A 12,364-nucleotide genomic window follows, 5' to 3' on the forward strand; every position below is an offset into this window, starting at 1 on the left:
AAATGGGTGCAAAATGGCTTGGTAAATAGCCTATTTTTTTTCCATACAGGCAGAGACACGGGTATGTGTCTCAGCTGTGTACGACACATGGTCATGTTGCACGGCTGTGTGTCCCCTGGTGTTGAAATTAAAATGAAGTTAGTATGCTCCACACGGTCTTACACACGGCCGTGTGACTGGTCGTGTGGTACAAGTCAGTATACCCTTAATTTGTATACGTCCTAGCACATGGGCTTGTGACTTGGCCGTGTTACATAAGTCAGTAACCCTATAGGTTTGGCATGGCCTAGCACACGGCCTAGCACACGGGCGTGGGTGGCCACTTCAAAGGGCAAACGGGCTAGAGACATGGGCATGTGGTTGGCCGTGTGATTGAAGTCTGTATGTATCCCCTGTTTTCACACGTCTTGTGCATGGGCATAATATCAGTATGAATATCAAGTAGAGAAAATGTACTGGTAATGATGTCTGGTGGAGAGGCATCTTCTCTAGCATGAATAGCATATGTTCTTATAGGTGCTCCTGCCTCAGATCTAACTGCGGTGAAAAATGTCACGTCTTTACTGATCATAAAAGCTTAAAGTATATTATGACTCAAAAAGATTTAAATTTATGACAGCGGAGGTGGCTCTAGTTACTAAAAGACTATGAGTTAGTGATTGATTATTACCTGGGAAAAGCGAATGAGTCACAAATGCTTTGAGTAGAAATTCATTGTTTGCCTTGAGAGCAATGAATACACAAGTTACATTATCCAATGACGGTTCGGTTCTAGCTAAGTTAAAAGCTAAACCAGTTTTTCTTCAACAAATTTGCGAAGCTTAGAAATGTGATAATGAATTGCAAGCTAAACGAGTGCAATGCGAGTCAACTAGTGATTTAGAGTACCAAATCGAATCTGATGATTGTTTGATGTTCCGAGATAGAATTTGTATACTGAAATTCTAGAGTTAATTCAGAAAATTTTGTACAAGGCACACAGTGGTTGCTTGTCAGTTCATCTAGGAAGTACTAAAATGTACAATGATTTGAAACAGATATATTAGTGGTCAGGTATGAAATGGGATATTTCAGAGTTTGTGTCGAGATGCTTAATTTTTCAGCAAGTCAAAACCGAACATCAAGTGCCTTTGGGATTGATTCAGCCTATGATGATACCTGAGTGGAAATGGGACCGAGTTACGATGGACTTCGTATCGAGATTACCCCTGACTCCGAAAAAGAGAGATGTTGTTTGGGTTGTTGTTGATCGACTGACAAAATTGACACATGTCATTCCATTACGTATTGATTATTTGCTTGATAGATTAGCTAAATTGTATATTGCTGAGGTCATTAGATTGCACGGGGTGCCTGTTTTTGTTTTTTCAGATAGAGATCCGAGATTTACATCGCGATTCTAGAAGAAATTGCAAGAAGCTCCTGGTATGAGGTTGAATTTTAGTATAGCATTTCATCCGGAAACTGACGAACAGTTTGAGAGAGTAATTCAGATCCTCGAAAATATGCTTCATTGTTTTGTTTTAGAGTTTAAAGGCAACTAGGAGAAATATCTACCATTAGTTGAATTCGCTTATAATAACAGCTTTCAATCGAGTATAAAGATGGCACCATACAAAGCTTTATATGGTCACAAATGCCGAACTCCATTGTATTGGATTGAGCTTAGAAAGAAACAGATTCACGGGGTTGATTTGATCCGAGAAACCGAAGAAAAAGTGAAAGTAATTCGCGATTGCTTGAAAGTAGCTTCAGATCGTCAGCAATCACACATGGATTTGAAACGAAAAGATATTGAATTTTATATCAGTGACAAAGCATTTTTAAAAGTATCTCTGTGGAAGAAAATACTTCGATTTGGCCGTAAAGGCAAATTGAGTCCGAGATTCATTGGGCCGTATGAAATCATTGAAAGAATAGGGCCAGTAGCATATCGGCTATCTCTACCATCAGAGTTAGAAAAGATCCACACGTGTTTCATGAATCGATGCTACATCAGCATTTTTAAAAGTATCTCTGTGGAAGAAAATACTTCGATTTGGCCGTAAAGGCAAATTGAGTCCGAGATTCATTGGGCCGTATGAAATCATTGAAAGAATAGGGCCAGTAGCATATCGGCTATCTCTACCATCAGAGTTAGAAAAGATCCACAACGTGTTTCATGAATCGATGCTACATCGATATAGATTTGATCCATTACATGTGATTTCTCCATCTGAGATTGAAGTTCAACCTGATATGACGTACAATGAAGAATCGGTCAGAATTCTAGCACATGAGGGTAAACAGTTGAGAAATAAAACCATAGCTCTTGTGAAAGTACTTTGGCAACGTCGCAATATTGAAGAGGCTATGCGGGACCCCGAGAAATCTATGAGAAAATAGTACCCTAACCTATTCACTGGTAAGATTTTCGGGGACGAAAATCCCTAAGGGGGAGAGTTGTAACAGTCTGTTTTTATTCAAATCAGAAAAATAGTTTTAGAACCACAAATCTGAGGTCAAAATATTTATTTTATTATTATTTTAATATTTACAGCATGATAATGTGATTGTGTGAAAATTTCATGAAGAAATTTTATCGTTTAAATGGTTAATTTGGTAAAAATGACTAAATCGCGTAAAGCGTAAAACTTGTGTTCTAGTAGCTAAAAGTGTCAAATAGATATAGAACCTTAAATTTAAGGTCCTTAAATAGAAATTAGACCATTATTATGATAGTGGATGATAATGGCATGGCATAAATGAAGTTTTGAATTAATTTAAAGGTTAATTTTGGTATTTGATTATTAAAGTTATTTAATTAAAAACAAAACACAAAATTTGGTGGCATTCATCTTCTTAGTCGAATTTAGAAGAAGAAAAGAAGCCATATTATTTTGTCTAGGGTTCGGTCATTTGAAAGCTAAATTGGTAAGTCAATCTGACTCGGTTTTTAATGATTTCTATGTTTTTGAGATCTTTGCTTCGTATTCTAGCTAGCCCGTACCTTAAATTTCAAATTTGTTAAATATTTTCCATGTTTCCATTGTTGAATGCTTGAGTAATTTAATTATTTATGATAGATTTGGAAGGTTTAATGTTAGATTAATAGTTGTTGTAAAGTGATTTTTGACAAAAATGTCAAAAAGGGATTAAATTGAGAAAATGTGAAATGTGGTGGTTAAAATTGTAAATAAATTAAAAATATGGGATGCTAGTAAAATGTATTAAATTCGGCTAAGCATGGGTTTGGACTAAATTGCATGAATTTGCAATTTTATATGATAAGGACTAAATTGTGAAAAATGTGAAAGTTTAGGGGCAAAAGTATAAATGTGCCTTAAAGAGTGTTTTGGACTAAATTGAATGAATAGATGATTAAAATACCAAGAAAAGCAAAATACGAACTTGGATTGGCAAACGATAAAGTTATCAACAAATCGACTCGTTTCGCTATTTTCACATCCGAGGTAAGTTCGTATGTGATAAGCATTGTTAAAATTATGCTTTAAATGTTTTGTTATTGTATAAATTGTGTTTATGAACTTATAGTCATGTTTGACGACAAGTCGGATATATATATGGCACTTAATGTGACAGCCTTAAAACGACCCTAGTCGGAATGTGGTTTCGGGACCACAAAACCGAGGCATAAAAATAATTTGATATTTATTTTGATGCCTATAATATGTGTTAACTCATGTGTGACATTCTTGATGCTTTAATTTAGAGTTATAAATGTGAATTTCACTAGAAAGGACCTAGTAGTAAACTTTGAAAGTAGGATAGGGAAATGTGTGATGACTAATTAAAGCATGCATGCAAAACAATGGCCTTGCATGTCAAATATCCCTCTTTTACAAGTGATGGCCGGCCATGACAAAGAATATGGGCAAAACATGTCATAGACATGTTTTGTTGGTGCATCATGGGTGAAAAAAATAAATTAATGAGCATGGGTAATAAAGAAATGGAAAAAAAGAAAAAAAATGGTCTCATGCATGCCCATTGCCGTGAGTTGTGGAGAAAGAAAGAAGAATTTTTGTTCATCATTTTTCATTTCCTTTGGGCTGAAAATTCTAAGGAAGAAGGAAGGAATTCTTGTTTCATGTTGGTTTGGAAGAGGTTTAGGAGGAGGTTTGGCCATACTTGTACCTAGATTAAGGTAAGTTTGATGTTTTGCCATGAGATTCATGTATATTTTTGTAGTTAGCTTGAGTTCTAACTAGCCATGGTTCAAATCCTTACTATGTCATGGAGATGATATTCGGCTAAGGTGAGGTTGTGTTGATATCATTTGCATGCTAAAAGTGAAGCTTTGTAATGGTGCATGTGATGGTGGATTGATGATTATTGAATATTTTTTTAACACTTTTGAGTGAGAGTTTGATAGATACCATGAGGTTAAACTTCATGACATTGTAAGCTTGTAAGTTGGATGATGAAGTTCATGCTTTGTGAAGGTAAATGGGGTAGAAGGAGCATTCGACCATAATGAAAATATATGAGATAGTCATAGTCATCCTTATGATTCGCCCTTGCACCTATATGTATATATGTTTGCACATGATGTATTGGCATGACATATATACTATTTCAAGGTATATATTTGCTTGTGATGATGTTTGGTTATGAAGTACATGAGAGATGTGTATTGAGCTACAATATGTAATGCGTTAGTTAGTAAAATGTATGCTGTTTTGTGTGGTATTAAGTGCATAATTGGCCTCAACATGGACATGCATATTCGGCCACATGAAGGGGGGGTTGGTGTGCATGCATTCGGTTAGAGGCAAGCATATTGATGCCTATTCTTGGCTTGGAAATTTCGGCTAAGGAGGGTACTAACTAATGTGTTGAATTCGATTCGTGATTTCGTACACATGTGACTCTAATGTCTAATGTGTATAAGGGCTAAGTACCTTGAGCTTCACTTTGATGTTTGAATGAATTGTATTGAATTGCTTGTTGTGCTTAAAATTGTGCATGACCATTGTGTATTTGAGCTAAAGGATGGCCATATGACCATTTAAACTCCTTGTCATATTCGGCCATAAGCTATCATAATGAGATTTTAATAAGTTAAATTTGTGTGAATTAGCTCAAGAGCTTAGAGGACCACAGTTGGATAAGGGAAAGGAAAAAGTGATTGAATAGCCGTCGAAATCGCTCGACAACATCCAAGGTAAGTCTTCGAGTAATGACCCTACTTGAATTATATTGAAATCATGCTCCTTGTATGTGGCTATTGAGCCGAAATTGTAAAGGTTTGATAAATATTTTGTGTTTGAGCCTTAGTAACGAAAATGAAATATGGATGTGTCGTGATTATTGATATATGTGTACATGAGCATTTGAATGATACTCGGGCTAAGTCCCGAAGGCATTTATGCTAGTGATTATGTCCGGGCTAAGACCAAGGCATTCGTATGAAGTTGTTATATCCGGCTAAGACCAAGGCAATTGTGCAAGTTACCAAATCCGGGTTAAGACCCAAGGCAATTGTGCTTGTGGTTATATCCGGTTAAATCCTCAAGGTACGTGACTTGAACCGAGCAATCTTGCTGTAAAAATTTCAGTTTATACACTTGTGAAAATTCCAGCAATGAGGTATGTTCGTATGTGCTTGAATTAGTTGAGTCCTTACAAATAAGTATTCGCCGGTTGATAAGCGAGCTACCGGCCTTTAGCTAAGTTGTTCTTTTGTGTATGAACATAAGGGTCGGTAATGTGAAGTAAGTATGATTATGAGAATGTGTATTAATAAAGTGATTCATTTAGTTATGTAAATGTAATACTTTAGTCAAAGCTGATTTCATTACTTGAGACTTACTAAGCATTAAAATGCTTACCCCGTTGCTTTGGCTCTCTGTTTTATAGATTTTGCTCGTTAGCTATTGGATTCGGGATCATTGAAGTCAAAGTCATCCACACTATCAAAGCCCCCATTTTGGTACAATTTTGGTTGAACTTTGAAATGGCATGTATAGGACTACCCTTTTGTTGTAGGTCATGTACCTTTCGGTTTTGTGTAAACTTGGATAGCCATGCGAAAATGGCTTATATCGTGCTTTTAGCATAGTACTATAATCGTTTGTATGTTGATCATTATGAGGTATGGAATTGTTTTGAAACGATTAGCCATTGGAATGGTTAATCATGATCACACTTTGTGCTATGTATGCAAAAAGGGCCAATTGAATCATGGAAATCATGAAATAGGTAAGGCCTACCTTAAAGGCAGACGCTGACAGCAGCAGTGATGTAGATGTGAAAAATCACTAAAAATAGTAGGAATGGTATTAAATAGTGAATAAATTATGTAAATGAACCTTGATGAATATACTTTCATGTGGAAGAAACGAAACAGTCATATGAGTTGTATGTTAAGAGATATTAAAGTTCTCGTGAAGCAGGGCCAGAACAGTTTCTGGATCCCCTGTTCCGAATTTGGAAATTCATTTTAAATTAACCAGAGATAATTAGGAGTCATGCTATATATGTATAGATTCCTCTCTGAGTCTAGTTTCTATAGAAACAAACACCATCAGTATTGAAGCCCTGTACAGGGAGATATCCAATTCGTAATGCGTGAAGGTCAGTGTAGTCGAACCCTGGATTAGGGGAGACTTTAACTAATAAACTGTACTAATTGGCCCAACCAAAAATTCTAGAAAAAAATGTGTTGATGGAATTATGAGTCTAGTTTCAGTGAAAATTTACGAAACTGATTTTTGAGCTTTAAAACTCAAGATATAATTTTTGAGGCGACAGTGATGCAGTAACCAGCTAGTCTGAAAAATTTTTTTTTTATGGACTGTGAAAACAATTAAGTTAAGTCTGTGTGCACCTCGTGTTCGACTCCGGTAACGGACTCGGGTACGGGGTGTTACACTTAATGTGTGATTCAAGAAAGCTTCGGCTATATATGGCACTTAGTGTGCGATTCAAGAAAGCCTCGGTGATATATGAGACTTAGTGTGTGATTCAAAATAGCTTTGGCTATATATGGCACTTAGTGTGCGAGACCAAAATAGCTTCGACTATGTAAGGCACTTAGTGTGCAGAATTATAATATTTTCGGCTATGTATTGGCACTTAGTGTGTGAGATATCGAGTATTCAACAATGTTTCGATAGGGTATGAGTTAGTTACGAAATTGTATGGGTATGTATATGTAAAGTATGAGATTCAAGTATAAGAAGTTATGAATTTTCATATAAGCATATGATTAGGTATATGGAAGGTTTGTTGTTTTCATGAATTATATGTTATATAGTTCAAATTGATGATTTGTGTATTATGATTTGTTGAGTTTATTTCATACGAACTTACTAAGCTTTATAGCTTACTTTGTTTATTTTACTATGTTTTATAGTCTTTCGAAGCTAGCTCGGATTTGGGGATCGGCAAAGACTTCATTGCACTATCGAACATCTATTTTGGTAATTTTGAAGTTATGTATATGTTGTATATGACATGTATAGGCTTGAGTCATTTTGGGTATGTTTGATGAACATGCATTTATAGGCCATTTGAGTTGGCTTGTGATAATGGATTTGTTAATGTATTAAGTTGTATAAATGGCTTCATTTTGAGTTAGGTAATTGACCTATATTGAGTGAATGAAGTTGAATTGATAATGCATATTGGAATGGTTTAATCATATGAATTATATATGTGAATTATGTCTAGTAAAACAAGTTAAGTTGATAGGTACTTGAATAGATAAATGACATTGAATTGAGTATTGAAATGGTTGAAATGGATATAGTATGATTGTGTATTGGTTGATGACTTTTGGCTGCATATTTGTCTTAAAATGGTAGCAATTGGGCTTGTATAGGTATGTGCAAAATGGGTGGCAAAATGGCTTGGTAAATGGCCTATTTTTTTCAACACGGGCAGAAACACAGGTGTGTGTCTCAGCCGTGTGTGACACACGGTCATGTTGCATAGCCTTGTGTCCCTTGGTTTTGAAATTAAAATCAAGTTAGTATGCTCCACACGGTCTCACACACGGGCGTGTGACTGGCTGTGTGGTACAAGTCAGTATACCCCCTAATTTGCATATGGCCTAGCATACGGGCGTATGACTTGGCCATGTTACATAAGTAAGTATACCCTATAGGTTTGGCACGGCCTAGCACAAGGCCTGGCACACGGGCATGGGTGGCCACTTCGAAGGGCACATGGGCTAGACACATGGGCGTGTGGTTGGCTGTGATCCAAGTCAGTATGTACCCACTGTTTTCACACAGCTTGTGACATAGGTGTAATATCAGCACCAGGTAGAGAAAATGTACCAGTAATGACGTCTGGTGGAGAGGCATCTTCTCTAGCATGAAAACATATGTTCTTGTAGGTGCTCGTGCCTTAGATCTAACTGCGGTATCCCTGGTAATACCTCAACTACCACTAACATTACCGGGGTGACAAGGTGTTCTCACTCTCGAAACAGGATTAGTAGGCTTTGGAGCTAGTTCTATTTCTTTTTCAACTCTTTTGGGACAAATCTTTAAGAAAATGGTCAAATGAACCACATCCAAAAGAAGTTCCACTTCTAGACTGACATTCCCCATGATGAAATTTGTTACAATATTTAAAATTCAATTTGGGATTACTGACACTACCCACACTGGTCACAAATGGAGATGAAGACCTCGGGTTAGAACATTGAGAGCCTTAATCTCTTCCAGAATAACCCGTAGATGTGGTAACACGATCATAATACCTCTTTAATTTCTTAGAAGCAAATGATTGTGACTTACTCATAGTTGTTTTTCTAGAAACCCAAGCCTCTCTTTCAGCTTGTTTCTTCTCTTTAATTAATTCCTTAGCTATGTGTGCTCAATCGACTAACACCACAAATTCCCTTATTTTGAGAATTCCAATCAATAACTGGATATCTTTATTTAACCCTCTTCAAAGCGTTTACACATTTTAACCTTGATTAGGACCCATTCTCTGGCATATGTGCTCAACTGAACAAATTCTCGTTCATACTCAGACACAGTCATATTTTCTTGTGTAAGCTTTAAAAATTCTTTCTTTTTCTAATCTATAAATCTCTGACTAACATATTTCTTTCTGAATTCAACCTAGAAGAATTCCCATGTAACATTTTCTCTCGGTACCACTAAAGTTATGGTATTCCACCAAGGATAAGTTGTATCTTTTAGTAGGGATACTGTACATTTTAGACATTCAGTAGGTGTATAGGATAATTTGTCAAAAGCCCGTATAGTATTTTCTAGCCAAAACTTAGCCCTTTTCGGATCATCATCTGCGGTAGCTCTAAATTCTTCCTCCCCATGCTTGCAGATTTTATCTACCAGAGGCTTACCAATTCTAACAGGTTCAGCACCATGTGGTACCTCAGGAACCGGTTGAGGAGTAGGTAGGGGAGGTCGTTGTATAACAGGGTTTGTTCTTAAGTACTCGGTAAACCACTCATTCATCAATTAAAAGAAGGCTTGTTTTGCCTCCTTACCTAGGCCCTCAGACATGGGCCTTTCACTACCAGAGACAGACGCAACTCTTTGAACTGAAGCTGAAGTATTGCTCTCAACTTCCTCGGATTCAGCTCTAAATCAGTTGGATGACATTACTATATGAAAATCACATTTAAAATGATTAGGAGTCATCACTCTATCACAATTTATGTAATAGCATGTATAGCTAAACTCGTGTTTGCTACGTCAAATCCAAGAATTGGCTAAACGGTAGTTTTGATACCACTAAATGTAACACCCCTCACCCGTATCCACCGTCGAAACAGGGTCTTGGTACATTACAGGAACTTTCAGAATATTTTACAAATAATTTATGTAAATTACTATTCATTAACGAGATCATTCAAAACATCCCCTAATTGGACCCTCGAAGATCAATACGAGCATTAGAATTGAGTCGAGACTTAATCTGGAACTCTAATAATTTTTTACGAAATTACAAAAATTTTCCAAGGTGCAGGGTTCACACACTCGTGTGGTCCAAGGGACACGCTCATGCTACAGGCTGTGTTCAACCCCGTGTAACTCTCTGACTTGTGCACACGGCCATGCAACACGCCTGTGTGCTAGGTCGTGTGGTCAATTAATTCTTTTCGAAATTAGGTGCAAGTTTCATAAGGCCATGACACATGCCCGTGTTCTAGGGCATGTAGCACACACGGCTAAGACACACACCCGTGTCTCTGCTCATGTGCTCAATTCTGAGTACTCTATTTCTCAAAATTAAGGTGTAGGGGGCACACGGCCTAACCACACGCTCATGTACCAGGCCGTGTATCACACACGCCCGTGTGTCTGCCCGTGTGGACAAAATAAAGTCATTTCCTAGCCTCATTTGTCGCCCAAATTTACCATTTTCCTGCACTAATATATACGGAGCACATTCCAACCAATTCAAGCATTCAAATTAAGCAATTTCTATCATTCAACATGGTTTTATAATCTTACCTTGGTATATTCCATATGTTAGACATAATTTGGTCAACTACTTAACATATATTAGTTACCATATCATGACATTACAAGTATATCAAAACAACCATTACTAGCCATTCCAATGGCTAGGTTACAAGCATCATTATGAAGCCACTAATGGTCAAGTTGTCCTATACAGGCCATTATACCAAAATGATTTTACTATGGATAGCCAAAATAACTAGTTGATAGTGTGACGATGCTCCAATGAACTCCAACCTTTGCGAGCTTTCGAGCACTATAAAATAGGGGAAAAATAAAATAGAGTAAGCATTACATGCTTAGTAAGTTCGTATAACGGAAACTAAACTTACCAATCTCGTTTATTAAATCTAAGCATACAATATGATGTTTTCAATCCATTTGGCTTAATTGCCTAAACACATACATTCAATCAAACATGTTAGTCACCAAAATCTTCTTATCAATACAGTAAACATAGATGAGCTCATCATATTGCATTATTTAAAGTCATTATCATTTCATCTCATAATTCTCATGCCATGTTAAGAGTTTTATGTTCGTTGAATCATTGAAATTCTGATGAATGCTCAAGTGGTACACTCGAGGTAAACGATTCAATAATTCGTCAATTTCTTATTTAATGGTACCCATTAGGGCATTTAATCCAGGAACACACTCTTGAGCCACATATCGTATAACAGGATTACCAGTCCAGGCTAAATCCTTTATATAACGTATGCTCAAAAGAGTTCAATTAAGATTACCAGTCCAAGCTAACCCTAATCATAATGTATACTCGAGAGGTATTATATCCGGCTTACCCATCAAGGCTAAGTCCTTTCGATAACAAGGTCAATAGGATTACTCGTCTGAGCTAAATCCCGTCAGCAACAAATGCACGACCTTATTCGTTTCAAGAAAGCGCATATATTCATCGGAATTCAATATTTAATCGGGACTTAACCCTTTTGCACCATATTAAACATGTATTAAATTTCTAATTATAGTATTCAAGTAATGTACATCAATATTAGTCACATTCCATACAACACAACATTCAATTAAACATACTTACATGCCCAATTAAATTTCACGAACTTACCTCGACACTTGTTCGCGTATAAAATCTACTAATATGAAACCTTTTCTTTTCCTCAGTCTAACCTCGAATTTGTGTTGTCCAGATCTATATAAATAGCTTTAATCATCAATTTCACATATTTCATATTTATTTGGACTCAATTTACATCCTAGGAAAAATTACAATTTTGCCCTTAACTTTTCCATAAATTCCAATTTCATCTATAGGCTCGAAAAATGAAACTTGTGCAATCTAATCCCTATTCTAAGCCTAAAAAAAATCCCATTACAAAATTTATAGCACATGTATTCATAAAATTTCAAAAATTTTCTTCAATTTCACAAGTTTACATTTTAGTCCCTAAATCATGTTTTCATCAAAAATCGCTTTGTGAAAGTTGTTTATTTATTGACAACCTTTCATTCATAAATTTATAATTTTTGGTATATACATCCATGACCCATTTTCCAAACTTTGATAACTTTTCAAATTAATCCCCCAAATAGATAGTTTAAGCTATCCCGGTTTCAAAAATATCAAAATTACTAAAAACTCGACAAGGAAACTTACCCAATTAAGCCTTGAAAGTTTCTTCTCTTTCTCCTAGGGTTTCCATATAATTTTTGGGTTGAAGATGACAAAAAAAATATGATATTTCTTTTTATCATCTTTTAATTAATTAAATTATTTTAATTCCAATTTAGTCTTTGCCCTTTTTCTAAATTTCCATGGATGAGTCACCAAAAATCTGCATGCTTTTCTTTAATGGTCTAATTACCATATAAGGACCTCAAGTTTTGAATTCCATAGCTATTTAATCCTTATAGCTACTAGAATTCAACTTTCC

Source organism: Gossypium arboreum, chromosome 1, assembly GCF_025698485.1.
Source record: "Gossypium arboreum isolate Shixiya-1 chromosome 1, ASM2569848v2, whole genome shotgun sequence".
Classification (NCBI taxonomy): Eukaryota; Viridiplantae; Streptophyta; class Magnoliopsida; order Malvales; family Malvaceae; genus Gossypium; species Gossypium arboreum.